Source organism: Lissotriton helveticus, chromosome 3_1 (genome assembly GCF_964261635.1).
Source record: "Lissotriton helveticus chromosome 3_1, aLisHel1.1, whole genome shotgun sequence".
NCBI lineage: Eukaryota > Metazoa > Chordata > Amphibia > Caudata > Salamandridae > Lissotriton > Lissotriton helveticus.
In genome coordinates this window covers 781,188,119-781,200,680 of record NC_136061.1, presented here as the reverse complement: position 1 = coordinate 781,200,680, position 12,562 = coordinate 781,188,119, and positions in this window count along the sequence as shown.

Below are 12,562 nucleotides of genomic sequence, written 5' to 3'. Positions count from 1 at the left end.
ACTAAAAACAAAGGGGCAGATTTATGAAGGCCTTGCGCCGCCGGTGCGTCATTTTTAACATGGGAAAAAGTGACGCACCGGCGGCGCAAGGCCTTCATAAATCTGCCCCGAAGCATGTCTGTTGCTAAATATAGCACGAGCTTCACTCTATTGCATCACTTCTGTACTAGAAAATAGTGCAAAGTTTACTCAAATGTACCACAGCTGCTACAAAATTCAAGCATTCATTACAGCAAATCACAATGAATGTACAATTGTAATATAGTGCCACAGCAACTACAAAATTAAAAAAAATGCTTAACATTGCATTCATTCATTGCTGATTTATCTTTTGTAAGAGTTGATGGGCCCGGGCACTGAAGATCAAGGATCTTGATAAAGATCTTCTAATAAACACTTGTGATGTAAGCTACTCAAAATCTTCACACCTTCGTGGCTGGATCGGTTGGCGTTGGTGCCGTAGCAAAGGCACAAGCAAGAAAACTAGGCCCCAGCCCCTCTATTTGTAGCAAATGAACCTGCCGATTTGGCTAAAGAGGGCTCCTCACTATTCTTGGCCCTGGTGCCACTGCACCACCTGACCTATTGATAGTTACTCCACTTTTTAGGATACCTCACATGTACTGAGCCATGCTTCATCAGTGAGGACATGTTGCAGCCGGGCTGCACAGGAAATACTGTCCACTACTCTAAGCTAAGCATTACATTGACACGGCTATTCGTAATCAGCTAGGCAAAAAACCCACAACCAATGAAATATTCAGAAAATGTGTCTTATTAGAAATATTTTGATTTTTTTTAACTTCTTTTCTGGATACAGCAATGTCACTTCTGCTGCTTGTTGCATTAAGTACACCTCTCCTTACATTCGCTAATCAATTGTATATCCTGTGGATTAGTCTACTTAATATGTATATTGCTGTTCATGTTTCAGATTTTATCACATATTGTTGCTAGTTCTGTGTATTTTTGCATACAGTTTTTAAATTGGGGCATGGTTTCTGCTTGAGCAGTATGACCACCTTTTGCCAGTGGTGTAACGAAAGGTGAGTGGTCCCCCCTGCAAAGTAGATGGAGGGGCCCTCTCCATACTCACTCAGGAGCTCTTAGGCCAGGGTATTGTGCTGAGGGCCCCTCCGCACTGCAGGGGCTGCGGGAGCCTTTGTTACACCACTGCCATTTGCCCTTGGTGGGTGAGCCAGAGGTCCCCTTGGGGTTTAACTCTGGTGAAAGTTGGGCCCTCACCCCACTCTGGTTATATTTTTAATGTTTAGCCTCTCCTGTGGGCAAGTATAAACAGGGAAAGGACACAACAACACGTGCATAGATTAATAATGAACATCTATGCATGAACGTAATATTTATATGAAGAGAAAATTACTACCACTAATCCCAAGTGACATAGAGACCTTCTGGGGGCGTGGAAAATACATGTCTGTGTTTGATACTGAGCAGACACTACACACATGCTCCACCATTGGCATCCCTTTACATGGCAGCCTGTCTGCCACCAGGATGGATTTCCTACCTGTGTATGTAGGGTAGGGCTTTAGCCACAATAATTCTTTTGCCTGAAAATAAAAAAATGCATTGATAAGCAAGGAGAAAACTCTCGTTCAGTGTAGAAGAGTGACCTGCTCACCAAAGGCTGCAGAAAGTCCTAACAATTAGCAGCAAGGGTTAAAACTGAACTTTTTATTTACATTTTTTGTATATGATTGTACTAGGAAATATCAAACAAGGAATTAAGAACAGGCCAAAGGCTGAATGAAAAAATGAACAGGGGCTGTGTTATACAAACAAACACATTTATATACCAAATTCTCACGTCCACTAATGTGAAATTCCTGTGTGTTTTTATGTTTGTATAAGTATTATGTACTAGAGAAATATGAAGAACTGGGGAAAGATGTGAAGCAAGTGAGTCTGAAGTCCGTTGTGTTAGGAGTTGGTTGTGGGAGTGTGCAGATCTAGTCAGGGTGATGGACATGCATCATTTTTTTTTGGAAGAATGCTTGTATTTTCTTTACTTTTCTCATGAATCTCACAGATACTGAATTCTACCTGAGTTAAAAAAAACTAATATATTTGGCATCCGATATGAGGGTTTTGTGCTTGTATAACTAAACTGCTTTTTGCTATGGAGTTAAAACTCATTTAAAGGGTGAGAGGAATAGCAGGAGCATTGTTACATTTAGGAAAAGTATCAAACAAATTAGAGGCCCCACCAGCCCCACGGGGTGGTATAGACTCTATCTGCCCCACCTCTCTAGTTTAGGATATCCTGCCACACTGAAAGATCCCTGCTTGCCTGGCCAGAATCTTTTCACCGCAAGTGCATTTACTGGCAAGGCAAATGCACTTTCGGCAAAGCAGTTTGTGCCTTGACCCTACTATTTTTCTGAATTTGTTTTTGCTGGCTTTACCACCTCTAAAGTGCATGTACTTACTCATAAAACATGGTAAAATTGGCTTACACCTAATTGGCATATTTAATTTAATTGTAAGTCCCTAGTAACGTGGTATACCATATACCAAGGGCCTATAAATTAGTGGGTCTACAGCACTTATTATATCACCCACTTAAGTAGTTCCTTCAAACATGTCCCAGGTGTGCCATTACAACCTGACTGTAGTTTTAAACTGGTAATTCGTCTTGGCAAAATAACCCCCTTGCCCTTGCTTTAAACTCCACTTTTAGTACACATAAGACACCCCTAAAGTAGGCCCAGGCAGCCTCTAAGGGTAGAATGCATTGTAAGTAAAAGGTTGGATATGTTATTTTAAGTTTTACATGCCCTGGTAGCAAAAAACTCCTACATTTGTTTTTCACTACTCATATAGGATAACATTAGGTTGCCCTTTTACATGTAATAAGTGCTAACTTTTGATTGGGGGTAAGTAGGACTTTCATGTTTGGTGTCTGAGAAATTGTATGTTAAAACCCTTTTTAAAAGTAAAGACAGATTTTAAGTCACAATTTTGAAACTGCCACTTGAAAGTTGGCATTTCCTGCTCTAAATATTTAGTGCTTGCAGCTTTTTCCTGGGTCACTAAGTTGACATCACTCGTAGTTTTCCATTCACTGTTTTCTCCTTTTTCTAAATATAACTACCCTATCTCCCTTTTCTGTGACATGGAGTTGGAGCAGCTCAACACTGGCACCCTCACCAGAGCTAAGCTGCAGAAGCTCTTCAAGGAAAGGGGGCTGAATGCAGGCAATAGGGCCACAAAGGTGGACCTCCAGAGAGTCCTTACAGCCTGTGAGTAGGTCATGAGATTGCAGGCCTCACCAGCGGAGGAAAATCCTGGGAAAGAGGAATACGTTTGGATGTTGACAGGGATGAAAACATGAGTCCTGAGCTGCAGGGTGAACACAACTCATCCCCAAAGGAGGCCTATGAGGAATCAGGAAGCAGTGTGTCTACCTGGGGGCTGTTCCCATAGTAGCTGGAGGATAGAAAGTGGAGAGGGAGCTCAAAATACAGCTAGCCAAGATAAAGCTGGAAGCAGAGAAGATAAATGTAGAAAAGAGTCTTGGTCAGAGAAAGGGCTGAGGGGGCAGAGAGAGCCTAGGCCAGGAAAAGGCAGAAGCAGAGGCAAGAAGGGCTTAGGCAGAGAAAGCCCTGTCCAAAGAGAATGCTAAGGCTGAGAGGGCATCGTCTGAAAGTAAACTGCTCCTGAGCATGGGAAAAGCCTGAAGGAGCTCAAGGTTAGGCAAACTTCAGAGTCTAGAAGGGATGGTGGCAGCATGCCTTCAGTGTTCCACAGGAGTTCAGGGTCTGCATACCACAAGACCTGGTGCCCAGGTATGTGGTGGGAGATGACATAGACAAATGGTTTTCTGTCTATGAGGTACCATTATATTGCACAGGTTCACAGACTTGTATTGGGGGGCTAGCTAATGGAAACACAGGCATACAGTGGGAAAGGACACACTTCTTACACTTGAGGTGGATGACCAGACAAAGTATCTTGACTCTTGGAAGTGGTGCTAAAGATGCCCACATAACCAAAAACCAAACATTGGGACTTAGAATCTTTTTGTGCTAAAAATTGCTCTGAGAATTGAGAGGATACCGGGATCAACCTGCTTGTCTATCCACCCAAGGTGCATCACCGGTTGGACTGATTTCGTGGAAGCACCCACTCCGTTCTTTACAGCTGCAAATCCTGTACAAAGGGGCATTCAGCCTCTTAGAGCCCTCATCAGCTGCATCCTTCTTCCAGCCTTGCCCTGTTGGAAATGTTTGATATCCATAAAGAGACAATTTCAATTTCAAAAACTTTATTCGGAACATGTAAATCATGTCCATAAAAGTACATACAACAATACGATTAAAAGAAAATACACTTTGTCAATCGCAATCAGCTACAAATACGGTAAGATACATATAACAAGCAAATAACACATTTAAAAATTTTCCAATAAATAAGATAGAATAAGAATATTGATAAATATATTTAAAAAATCATGCTTTTCCTATAGCTGATGGCCCTGAGTAAAAAACTAGCCGTATAAAAACAGATGTCAGGGTGATGCAAGTTAAAAAGTAATTCCATTGCCGCTTTAACAGTTCTTGCTCCAAATTTAATAAGTAGAGGTTTTAAAAAGAATTTACGACATTCGCTATACAGGTTGCATATAAACAAAAAGTGCTCTGTGCTTTGTTCTGAAATATTGTCGCACCGACATGGACCAGTAGGGCGCTTCTTAATCTCAGGGAATGCAACCAGTAGGTGGACCGTACCCATCCTCATCCTGGTGAGAACAAACCGATGTTGCCCTTTGGTCACCTGGACGAGGTAAGGGTGTAGGCCCACAGATTCATTCAAATGGTTATAACGTATACAAGTAGAAAGTTTAAGATCATCCGTAGCTCGTCTTTCTGCACAATGATTTAAAAAAGTTAATTTCAGACTCTCCTTGGAGAGATCCGAGGCAGAACAGTGATCTAATGTAACGTTAAGCCCAAATACACTAGAGAAAGAATCAATTGTGTACTTAATCCATGGGATTTTAAGAAAATAGTCTAGGCGTAAACAATCCTCAATAATGGCCCTGTTAAATGAGGTTTCGTCTTTCATCCAGACTGAACGCCACAACATCAAAGGTCTCAACAATAATAGATCATTTATATGATGTAGTCCTAGTTCTTTATGGACCAAACTATTAGCAGTAGAAGTCGGGAGACACAACAATTTTTTCAGAAACATATTCTCTTCAACCTGGAGGGATTCGACCCTGGATACCCCCCATACCCCTGCTCCGTAGAGGGCAGCCGAGAGACACCTGGCTTCAAAAATCTTGAGCATTTCTTTAGGCCTTCTACTACCTAACTTACTTGCGAATGCAAATATTCCATTGGCGCTCCTGATCATTTTGTCGCGCACCACCTTGTGCTCGACGTCCCAGCGACCATTTTTGGAAAAATTAACTCCCAGGTAGCAGAAGTTTTCCACGAACTGCACCACTTGGCCGTCAATGAGATACCTATAGGGTTTTTTAATTTTTACCTTGCTAGCTCCGCACTCCATCACAAATGTCTTGCTTTTATTAATGACCAACTTTCTTTTCTCAATAAAGGCCACAAATTTATCAATCAAAAGCTGTAGACCCCGGGGAGTCCTAGAGAGCAGCACAGCGTCGTCCGCATAGAGTAACACAGGGATGGTACTTGTGTTTACTCTAGGTGCGTCGGCTGGCGCCCTCTGTAAGACCGAGTCTATTTCGTTAATGAACAGAGTGAAGAGCAAGGGTGCCAATACACACCCTTGTCTGATACCTCTCCTGACCTTGAATTTGTCTGTGCATTCGCCCGAGGGCCCATACCGGACACACGAGCTAAGCCTCTCATATAAACGGGCCAGAAAATATATGATTTCCCTGGGTGCTCCCATTTCTAACAAGGTGGTCCATAATATGGCGTGATCCACTAGGTCAAAAGCACTGCTCAGATCAGCGAAACAGAGGTAAAGTGAACCCTTTTTCGCACGGGTATATTTCCCAATCAGTAGCTCCAGATTTAAGCATTGTTCAATGCAACCCCTCCCTTTCCTGAACCCATATTGGCAGTCTGTCATTATTTTATTAGACTCAGCCCATTCTTCCAATCGAACGAGGAGTACACGACTCATAATCTTAACCGACGAATCCAACAACGAGATTGGCCGGTAGTTTTTGGCGTTTCCTCGGTCCCCTTTTTTATGAATTGGAACTATTATGGATTCGGACCAGGTACACGGAATAGTATAGCGAACAGCGGCATTAAAAACTTTGGCTAGTACTGGCCCCCAAGTCTCGGGCGCAAATTTATATACATCAACTGGGACACCATCGGGTCCCTGGGCCTTACCGCCCTTGCTAGCCCTGATACTACTTAGGACCTCCTGTAAGGTGATATCTAAATTAAGTACTGGCCAGGAGCAACTTACCGGCAACGTTACCGTGTCAGGATTAAAAATGGCAGAAAAATGCTGTACCCATGACTCCTTACCCACGTTTGAGGTTAACGTGGGAAGTTTATCATCTCTTAGAAAAGGGCTATTTACTGCTGCCCAAAAAAGCGTACAGTTATTCGATACAGCCGCCAGATCAAATCGCTCCCAAGCTTCCTCACGTAATTCGGCTTTCCTTTGCCTAAGAGCTAAATTATAATCAGATCTAAGCTTAACTACAACTGTTTTATCTCTAGGTTTTGTGGATAATGCTTTTTTTAATGTTTTCAATGCCACAGTGCATGCGTTATCAAACCATCCCCTGGCCTTGTAGTTAAAATTTCCAGCAGACCTAGTAAACTTACTGCTAATAAAAACATTGATTTTTGTAAAATGGGAGATACAGGCCATCATATTTGAATTCTCATCAGTAATAGAAATAATATCATTTAAACAACAGGAGATAATGCAATTTGAGGTTACTTCAGCCTTATCCCCTGCCCACCTTATTCTAAATCCATTCGGCCTATGTACTTCAATGTTTGAAATAGCACTACTATCTGGAATTATACAAGCTTTCCAAAACCTTGTTTCAATAACAAGACAGTTGTGGTCACTAACCATATGATCTACAACCTTGACATCGGAACTAAAATCAGCTAATTCGGAAGACATGCAAATAAAATCAATCACAGTGTTCGCCCCTCGCCCTACAAAGGTTGGCAAACTAACGCCCTTCCCATCCTGTTCAATCTCTAAAATCTCTAAATCATAGGCGAATAGGAAAGAGTTCAGAGTTTCACCATATGTATTATGTTTGAAGTGCATAACTGGCTCTCCAACACGATTCAAATTACCACACAACCTTTGATTAGAGAGAGGGCAAACAGAAGTATTAAAATCACCAACATATATGTATTCAAAAACCGTATTGGAGGTTTTCATCAGTTGTTTGATTGCGACATCAAGTTCTACAATAACCGTATATCTACTGGCATCAAAAACGTTATTGTACATATTAATCAACAAAATGTTTTTACCTGCCTCATCCGCTAACCATAGTAATTGAGAATTATTGCCCACTATAATATATTCCTTCACCCTGATTCGCATTTTCACAGAAATCAGAGTTAGCAAACCTCCTTTGGCCCTCCCTGAAGTAGTTGCCACTGCTGGTAGCTCATAGGCTACAAACCCGTCAAGCCCCTGGAAATTTGAACACCAGGTCTCTTGTAAGCATAAGATATCAAATGTTCTAATTAGTTCTAACCACCCTGGTACATTTAATTTGGAAACCAGTCCTGCTATATTCCAACTGGCAATAAAGCAAGTTGTTGATGATGCCCCCACTAGGGTATTGCAGGATATACCCACAGGCTTAGGCAGTATACTACCAATTGTAATTGGGGGCTGATGTAAATCTACTCCTGCAACCACTGCGACAGACTCATGTCTGACCTCTTGTCAATCGCAGTTGTTAAGACCAGACAGGGCATCAAATCTATTATGCAATAGCAGACTAGGTACTAAGGGGGATGCCCAGCGATTATGCAGATTCAGATTGTTAATCAAATTGTTATCCCATCCCAATGCTGGCGTTTTCGGTAGGGTTACATTTTGCTGTTCCCCGTGGAAACATTTTAATGTTAGGGGAACCACCGTACCTCTTCTACGCTGAGGTGGAAAAATATGTGTTAAAACATTGGGAAGTATATTGGGATGAGCAAATGTTATCGCCACGCAATCCCCTTTAAATCTTTTAGGGCGGTTCCCTATCCAGGGAATACGTTTAACTGTTTTGATATCATGCGCTAATTGCTGTAAACCACCAGGCGCTAACCTCATATTACCAGAGAGCCAGTGAAGGGCCTTACTACTCAGAGAGCTGGCTGACTCGATGATGCCGTCATCCAACTGGGGTACATTAGCTAACACTAATACAACAGGTGAAGCTTCCTCAATAAATTGGAGAGGGTCTGTACCGTGGGCTTGTGCTTGTGGAATATTAACTGACAACGGGCACCCTTCTACTGTTGTAATATTATGATTAGCTTTGGGGGCCAACGTATGGGCTAGATCAGTCAACACGCCAGATATCCCTTCTACGGCATGATCAACACCCTCTATAGTGTTTTTTGCAGATATTAAAGTATTAAGACTACCTATTTCCTCCGTCAGCTTAGTTTGCAGACCTCCAAGCCTTTTAACTTCCGCCTGAAGCTTATCTATTTTTGAGATCAGAGGTTTTACAATTTCGATAAGTTTACCCTCTACAACCTCAAGCAGTTTAGCAAACAATTCATCCTCTCCTTTATTTCTTACAGTCCCGTCCCCTACTGCCTTTGGGGGAGCTCTCACGGAACCTGGAGAAAATGTTCTTTTCCTTTTCGCTCTTGGTCTTTGACCTCCCTGTTTCCGTTGGTTCTTCACACAGGCACGCACAGGTCGAGGTGTGTGCTCAATTAGAGGTGAATCGTCCTCTACAGGACCAGTAACAGTGTCTGGGTCAGAATCAATAATGCTATCAAAGTCTACATTCAAAATAACAGGAGATACTAACGTGATCAGTGGCTGACTGTCAGACTCAATCATGGGTGAATCATTAGTTGATACCCTTGTGTCCACCATCACAAAAGGACTATCCTCAGCTGACATAGGCAAGGTAGGGCTTAATCTGCGCAAATCTGGTGACTGGCTTAGCCCTAATGATTCTCTCCTTTGTTCGTTAATTTTCTTTACAGTTTGCACAACATAATTATCCATGGTATTAGCGGGAACAACAGCAGGTTTCTTTTTGGTTGCCATATATGTGACACGGTATACAACTAGGGGACTATGTCTTACTTGTGGATATGTCTCTGTTGAAACAGGGGGTCAGGCCCTGCCCCTGCCTCTTCCTGCCGATGAGGGCCGTAGAGGGCCCGCCCTTTGCCCGGGCTTAGCCCCGGGCGTCCCGCTCGCGTCCCGCGAAGCGGGTAGCTGCGGCGCTTATGAGCGCCTCCTGGCGCCTTCGCGTCGTCAGAAACGCGCGCCGCCGCGTAGGCTGCCGGGAGTTGTGGTCCCGGAGCGGCGGCGCGTGGAGTCAGCTGGTTTTTGACTCTTGGCGGTGGCGGCGTGCTGCAGGACTTCCTCGCTGCCTCAAATGACTCCTGGCGGTGGCGGCAACCTTCAGGTAAGTCTTTCCTGTCTCCCCCCGCTCCGCCGGTAGCTGCGGCGCTTATGAGCGCCTCCTGGCGCCTTCGCGTCGTCAGAAACGCGCGCCGCCGCGTAGGCTGCCGGGAGTTGTGGTCCCGGAGCGGCGGCGCGTGGAGTCAGCTGGTTTTTGACTCTTGGCGGTGGCGGCGTGCTGCAGGACTTCCTCGCTGCCTCAAATGACTCCTGGCGGTGGCGGCAACCTTCAGGTAAGTCTTTCCTGTCTGAGACTAAGGGGGAGATTTACTAAGATTGTATGCTGTGTTTGCATCACAAAAGGGATGCAAATCGGTGCAAAATCTATTTTTCCCCATAACGGAAAAGTAATGCGAAGCAGCGCATTGTGCTGCTTTGCATTACTTTGGCCATGGGGGCGTACCAAGGGTGGAACACTGCACCCTTTTCAAGTAGGCGTACAGAAGGAGAAAGGCTTTAATCTCTCCTTCCTTTTCCAACTATGCATGTGTGGTGCACTGTGCAGAACGCATACAAAGTGGGAAAGACTTTGCATTGTGTCTGGGCATCGTATTTTGCACAGGAAGGGTACACTTCCCATACAAAACCTATGCTAGACTAATGCACACACCATAGCGCTATGGTGCTAAGGTGTATGCATGGCACACAGCAGCTCGAATCAGTGCTGGTGCAAGGGATAGGGGAGAAGAGAGGCATATCTCTGAAGATATGGCACTTTCCTGCCCCCTCCCTGTAGTGCAATGCAGCTTAGCCTTGTGGGGGGCTGCACTGCGTGAATTTTTGGTAACTCTCCCCCTATGTTTAAACGTGGAACTCATCACTGCAACTTCATCCAGTGGCTCACTGACGATGACATCTCCTCCTCGGACACCGACTGCAGCCTTGCCCCTCTGAAACTTTATCTTCTAAGACAATTTTTGGCAATGGTATGTGTGGACAGGGCCCAATCCACTTCTTGTATCTCCATCGCGGTTGGCTATATTTTTTGACTTTGACCTAGTCTCCCATGACTCGTTTTCCGCAGTTCCTTCTTTGATCTCTTAAGTGCTTGTGTTTAGCATAAAACTTTACAATGCTTAACTCCAGTTCTACTGATTAGATTTTTTGTTGTTTTGGTGTCAAATAATTTATTAAAAATTACTCTACTTTTCTAAAATAGTATGGGTGTTTTTGTGTGTTATGCTTTCACTTTATTACTGTTTTTGTGCTGCGTAAAAACTTTACAAATTGCCACTAAGTTAAGCCTGGGTGCTTTTGCGCCAAGCTGCCAGTGAGTTAAGCACAGGTTAATTTTGCGACTTTGGTGCTTTACCCTGACAAGGATTGTGGCTGGTGCTTGGGGAGGGTTAACATCCTGCTCAACTAACAACCCAATTTCTCACACAGGGGTTGGTTTCTGAGAAACATCATGACATTGGCCCTGTTACACTGATAGTCTTCAGCCTGCATTAATTTGCAACCTAAGTTCTTTGGCCGCCCCACATGCACTACGTCTTGAATTTGGTTTAGTTTCATCTTTTATTTTATCCTTGGCAGCAGCTCTGTGGTGGGGTAACTCCCTCTTTTGGGGGAGGAGGGTACACTTAGGGCTGCCCTGAGAATAGAAATTTTCGACACACTAAAAGATCAATCAATGTTTTTTAGGTCCTTTGTATATGCAAATGAAACATTTGGTCTTAGTCTGAACCCCGCTTCTCCTATACCTAAGCCTGTATTGAAACAGCTTTTAAAGAAGCCCATATCCTCTATCAGTTTGGTGAGAGATGCTGTCTCAAGTCGTCCAGGTTTAGTAATGAGGTAGTCAGTGGGAGCACCTTGGGGAATAAACAACAGCCTTAATTATCTTGGAATATCCCTCATGGGATCAGAAGGCTGATGCTCCTACTGAGACTTAATTTGCTGCCTCTAAGAGAAGTTACTGGTATCTGGGATAAAATACCAAGAGAGAAGAGAATCTGCGAAATGTGCCTGTATCAAATCCAAGATCTAAATCATGTTTTATTTGTATGTACAAAGTTGCAAAGTGCTTGGCGTGTTTTTTAAAGCCATGTTTTAATCAAATGTAATATTCACTCTGCCCAGGAGGCCCGATCTTTGGTTCTGTCTCCTCCGAATGAAATGGTTTGTTATAAGATATATCAATATTTTTAAAAAAATTCTGTCTATTTATTAGGAAACTTTTAATAGTAATTCTATTCCTATATCATAATATTTGTTGGTTGGATATTTGATTGTCTTATGTATATATTGCACTATTAGCACATTACACAGTGCGCTTGATAAAAGAATTCCCCTTAGGTGGCAGCGATGTATAAAGGAAGAATTTTGTATTGTATGAAAAGTTTGTCTTTTTTAATCTGTTGGTGTGTTTTTGTGGACCTCCGTCGGAGTTCCATAACAAAATAAATGAATAAATACATTGAAAAATTAAATGAATTGCTTTAGGACTCTATTGCTTTATTCCCAGCAGGGTTTTCCATGCCTTGCATGGGAGGCCTGAGGAGGTAAACTATGCAGTAGCGGCTGGTAGGGAACAGTGGTGGTAGGATGGTGAAGTTAGGAAAAAAACAATTATAATACAGAAAACGTACCTGGTGGTCGTGTCGCCAGCCACCGCCTCTCCTCCGACACAGGAACCAGGAAGCACCCAGGCTCCCAGACTCCCCTGACCAGTCATGATGCTGCCTTGTAGCAGCATTGTGATTGGCCTGAGCACCGTGGTTCGGTGCTCAGATAGAAACTGGGAGTCTGTGCATGTTCTCCATCCAGGCTGTGCAATACAGCTGGTGGGGAACATGCAAAGTGCGCATGCTGGTTTAGCCAACAAGAGATGGCCGGCCAAACTGTCATGCGCACTTAAGGTGCAGCAAACACTCCCCCTCCCATAATGTCATGGGAGCCCAGCCCGTCCTAACCTAACCTTGCTGCAACTGCAATACTGAAATAAAATTATAAT